This window comes from Onychostoma macrolepis, chromosome 04 (assembly GCF_012432095.1).
Source record: "Onychostoma macrolepis isolate SWU-2019 chromosome 04, ASM1243209v1, whole genome shotgun sequence".
NCBI lineage: Eukaryota > Metazoa > Chordata > Actinopteri > Cypriniformes > Cyprinidae > Onychostoma > Onychostoma macrolepis.
The window spans coordinates 22,171,149-22,177,148 of record NC_081158.1 but is presented as its reverse complement, the minus strand read 5'-3'; positions in this window follow the sequence as shown (position 1 = coordinate 22,177,148).

The window sequence follows — 6,000 nt, the reverse complement described above, 5'->3', positions numbered from 1 at the left end:
ATTCCTTTTTTATTCACAATTTGTACAGTGTCCCAACTTTTTTGGAATCGGGTTTGTTCAAGGTCTAAGTTTGTGATAGTTGCTTTCCCACCCCAAGGCCCAAAAACCCATCATTCACACTTTTTCTGTTCAGTCACTTTTCTATAACTAATTTAAGACTGAGATGATTGATGAGACCTTATCAATGCATTGAAATATAAAAGGAGGAAATAAACACACACACACACACTGGTTTTTATGTTTTATGGGGACTCTCTATAGGCGTAATGGTTTTTATACTGTATTTTTACTTTACTCTACTATACTTTTATGCCCCTACACAAACCTGACCCCTAAACCTACCCCACACACAAAACTTTCTGCATTTTTAGATTTTAATAAAACATTAGTATATTTTTAAAGATATTTTAATTATAAGGACTCAAAAAATGTCCTCATAAAACACGTTCATGTTGTTATACCAGGGTAATACCTATGTCAAATAATAAATATGCACAGACTCATACACATGCATACACGTACATACACACGCATACATAATAATTGCAAACTGTTTTAAATATTTAATTTGCATATAAAATAAAATACATAAAGTATTCATTTCTGAACGTGTTATACCTGCAGATAGTAGTAGACAAATTTATTTGTTTCTTTAAATAGCTTGTCAACAGAAGGAAGCATGAAGTACTCTAAAATGTCCTGGTAGATGGCTGCGTTGACTGTGGACATCAGAAAACACAGTGGACCAACACCAGCAGATGACATGGCAGCCCAAATCATCACTGACTGTGGAAACTTCACACTGGACTTCAAGCAACATGGATTATGTGCCTCTCCACTCTTCCTTCAGACTCTGGGACCTTGATTTCCAAATGAAATGTAAAATTTACTTTCATCTGAAAAGAGGACTTTGGACCACTGAGCAACAGTCCAGTTCTTTTTCTCCACAGCCCAGTTAAGATGCTTCTGACGTTGTCTCTGGTTCAGAAGCTTGGTAGCCCTTTTCCTGAAGACGTCTGAGCATGGTGACTCTTGATGCACTAACTCCAGCTTCAGTTCTCTCCTTGTGAAGCTCTCACAAGTGTTTGAATCGGCTTTGCTTGACTGTATTCTCAAGCTTGCGGTCATCCCTGTTGCTTGTGCACCTTTTCCTACCCAAATTCTTCCTTCCAGTCAACTTTGCATTTAATATGCTTTGATACAGCACTCTGTAAACAGTCACACCTTTCAGTAATGACCTTCTGTGACTTACCCTCTTTGTGGAGGGTGTCAATGTTCATCTTCTGGATCATTGCCAAGTCAGCAGTCTTCCCCATTATTGTGGTTTCAAAGAACAAGAGATACCCAGAATTTATACTGTAGCGATGGTCATTTATTCAAACTCAAATGTAAGTATTCTAATATTTTGAAATACTGATTTTTGACTTTCATGAGCTGTAAGCTCTAATCATCAAAATTAAAAGAAATAAACATTTGAAATATATCAGTCTGTGTGTAATGAATGAATATAATATACAAGTTTCACTTTTTGAATGGAATTAGTGAAATAAATCAACTTTTTGATGATATTCTAATTATATGACCAGCACCTGTATATTGGGTTACTTGGTTACTTGGGTTAATTTTTATTTTAGCCATATTTTTATGTATGATAAAACAGGCAACATATTTCTTATATACTGATAATATTTTATCTTCAAATTAAAGAAAAGGAGTCAATGGATGGAAATAAGAATGATTTTATTCTTCATTGGTGTGGAGAGATGACATTAGCAATGTGTTGATAACATACATTTCTATATTTGCTCTCTTTGCATAAATAATAAAATGTCTACTGAAAGTTAGCACTTGTGAATCAAAGCAAGGCTCAATTAAATGTAACTAAAAACAATCAAATAAGTAACCCTCGTTTAACCCTTATTTTTTTCCAGGCCCCCATGAGTCACTTGCACTCTTCCCTGCTTTCTCATCCCCGGTCTGCAAGTGGTCGGCCAGATTGTGCATGGCACAGGTAGGAATAAATCGGCATCCTTGGCTTTTGCCCCTGTGAAGTACAGATGAATATTAGCTTACATTTGGATGCAATAGTTTTTCCTATAGAATAAACCGAGCTACTCATGTGAATGTGAAACTCATGTGTAACTCATTCGTTTATAGGTAAGTTCACATTTCAGTTGTATTATGTTATTTATACATTCTCACCCTATGGGGACGAAGTTTGGCCTAAAATGAAAGAAACAAAGAAAGAAAGAAATAACAAACAAACAAACAAGCAAGCAAACAAAAAGACCAATATTACTAGCATATCTTTATAACAAATAACAAAGCCAAATAGACAAATCAATACACAAATACATTACTTTGTATCAGTTAAGTGGAATCAAAATTATGTTTTTGACTAAATGTTGTTCAAATGATTCAGCATGACATAACATATGCACTTCTGGGTACTTTATTTGCTGTCTTAAAATATGATACAACGTTGTGTGACGTCAAAAATCTTTGCATAAAATGATAAAAGACACACAAGTATAATTACATTTTAAGCACCGTGACAAATTCAGTCACATAAAACGTTCAGAAACGTTCAAAAGTTCAGAGTACCACATGTACAATGAGGATTCAAGCATATATTGATACCAACGTGCCAAAATCATTCCTGTTTTTTATAATGCAGCAAAACTATAAAGAATGCACTGAGATTCTCTCATTCATTCATTCTTCCTTCATTTCTTGCCATTTCCCATTGATCTCTGGCTGAGATCTTCTTCAGAGATCTTCTATCAAAGATCTTCTTAAACCCTCCACCTCCACCAGCTCCACCTGTCTAGATCTGCTATGGGATTTATATATAACTATTCATGCAGCAGTAGCATATCTCATAAGCTGGCAGCAGTGTGTCTGTGTATCTATTGTCATATCCATTAATGTGCTAACACTGTTCAGATGGTTGTCATGACTGACATACTTACATATGAACAGCAGTAAATTATTATAAATATTAGCCCAATGATAACAGTGACAGATGAAACACTGTATATGAAAAGAGTAGAAGAGCAAAAAAAATGACATTTTATAATGTTTTATAAATAAATGAAGAATTTTTTCTTACCTGATTTAATAAATAAAGAGCCCAACATTTGTAAGATGGTCAAAAGTTTGCATATTCGCATCCAAAGTCAAAGTATGTGACCATTGCTTTTCCACCCCAGTCTGTCAACATCATTCACGCTGTTTTATTTAATCATTATTAAGCATGTGTGTGTGTATATACCTGATCTGACTTGTCTCATTAAACTCTGTGATGTTCCCCATTGTGACATTGATTAAAGTCTCCATATGGGATCCACTGCTGAAAATGAATGCATCACAATTATGAATGTGATCATTTTTGTGGACAATGTTTCAAATATGCTTGAAAATATCTTACCTTGTGCCATTAAGGATGGGAAACCCAAGAGTGTAGCTGAGGATGAGAGAGCTGAGAGTCCAGACAAGAAACATGCTGTTCATCAGCAGCACTGGCTTACTGAACACACTGAATGTGAATGAAGCCGATCGGAGCTGATTTAACTATTTAATTATCAGAGGATTCAAACGCTCTTTAAATATGTGTGTGGTTCCCACAGGCAGAAGTTGGTTTTGTCCTCGAATAAGACAGGGACAAACATTTAAAAGACAGAAAGAGACGATTGATGAGACCTTATCAATGTTTTTTAGTATAAAGAGAGAAAATAAGTCACCATGTATAATAAATGAATCAATTCCAAGAGTCACAATGTTGGACAATAATCATGGGAAAACATCGGATTTTTATCTGAAGTGTTTGTGGATATTCTTTTGTGTAGATAGCCGGTTTCAGTTTACTTAAAAGGTTTATCAGCAAAGTTTGTTTTTAACTTTTTATATTGTCAAGGAACATTATGTCCATGGACATAAAAAACTGTATGTGTTTATTCAGGATGCCTTTGTACCTGGTGTATTTTGTTGAAATATCTAAAACTGTTTACTTTGAATTGTACATAAAATTTGAAGAAATCAGGATGGGGGCAAATACATTTTTACAGCACTGTATATTTATATTCATTGTTTGTAATATATTATATATTCTTTTCTGAATGCGTGTTAATCTAATAGTGTGTGGTACTCACATGCAGTTGTAGCTATACACATTTACATCCCCCATATTTATGAAACTATGCGACTTTGGTATGTTTCTTCATCAAAATAAAGAAAGGAATAAATGTATGGTCATATAAATGATTTTATTTTTCATTTGTATAAAGAGATGATATTATAATGTCATTGTGTTGATAACATTTCTATTTTGCTCTCAAAGGCAGACAGAGCTATTGAATCTAAGCAAGGCTCAATGGAAAGATATTTTACTATTAAATGTGCTTTCAAAGCAATCAAATAACAAGTGTTCTTTATTCAAGTAACCTTTATTCTCCAATACATCTGTCAGGGTTGGACTGAGAGACGAACACAGGTGAGTTGAATTGCTTTTCTTTAATTCTTTCTTTGCAAACGTAAACAGATCTCGAAGGATAACAGAACCAAGTAGTAACAGTGCTGGAATCGTTTTCAACATAAGAGGTGAGTCCAACATAAAGACATTCTTCTTTCTTTTCAAACAGGTCTGAGTGCAAGGCTTACGGCACGGAGGAGTCCAGGAATCCAAGAGGTAAGTGAGAGACGATGATGAGCTTACGACCTTGAGACCAACCAACGAAGGATTGTGGTGAGTGACTTTATGTAGGGTGTTTGGTGATTGGAGTCAGGTGGTAATCAGTATTCGGGTGATTGTGAACGGGTGTTGATGGTTGGTGTAGGTGAGGTTGTGGGCGGATCCGTGACAGTACCCCCTCCCCCATGGGCGTCTCCCGGCGCCGGGTCCGGGCGGCGAGGCGACGCGTCCTCTTGGGGCTGGGCAGTTGGGGTGTGACTGGTGAAAGTCGGAAAGGAGCAAGGGTCCAGTACATCCTCTCGGTTCACCCATGACCTCTCCTCGGGGCGAATCCTCCCAATCCACTAGATATTGGAGTCGGCCGCCCGCCGCCAGGAGTTTAGGATCTCTTTAACTCGGTAGATGGTTTCACTGGGTTCGGCCGGGAGGAGGAGGCACTTGGGCTCTGTGGATGGAGGGAGAACGGGTTAGTGAATGGTTTCAGTAACGACACATGGAAGGTAGGTGATATACGGTAAGTTGGGGGAGTTGGAGCTCGTAGGTGACTTCGTTGATTTGTCTTCGTATGGGGAAAGGGCCGGCGTGGCGAGGGCTTAGTTTTTGCAGGGTAGACGGAGGCGGATATCCCGCGTGGAGAGCCAAACTTGGTCGCCAGGTTGGTATAGCGGGTAGCGGCGCCGAGAATCCGCATGCAATTTGTGTCTCCGTATTGCTTGTTGGAGGTGGACATGGGCAGAGTTCCATACCCTTCGCTCTCTCGAAACCAGAAGTCCACAGAGGAACTTCGGAGGGTTCTCCGGTCCAGGGAAGAGAGGTGGTTGAAATCCGAGGAAGCATTGAAATGGGGTTAGACCGGTGGTTTCCTGCCGCATTGAATTTTGGGCGTATTCGGCCCAGGGAAGGTATTGGCTCCATCGGTCTTGGTGTCAATGGCAATAGGCGCGGAGGTAACGTCCAATCTCCTGGATCTTCCGTTCTGTTTGGCCATTGGTTTGCGGGTGATAACCGGAGGACAGGTTTACTGAGACTCCCAACAGGACGGAAGAAACTGCGCCAAACCCTGGAGGTAAATTGGGGCCCTCGGTCGGAGACAATATCTTCGGGTAAGCCAAAGTTCCTAAAGACGTGCTGGAAGAGGGCTTCCGCCGTTTCGAGGGCCGTGGGTAAGCCTCGTAATGGGATTATTTTACAAGCCTTTGAGAATCGATCGACGACAACCAGAATAGTAGTTGATCCATTTGAGGGGGGTAAGTCTGTGGCAAAATCAACCCCGATATGGGACCAGGGTCGGCGAGGAATGGGTAGTGGTA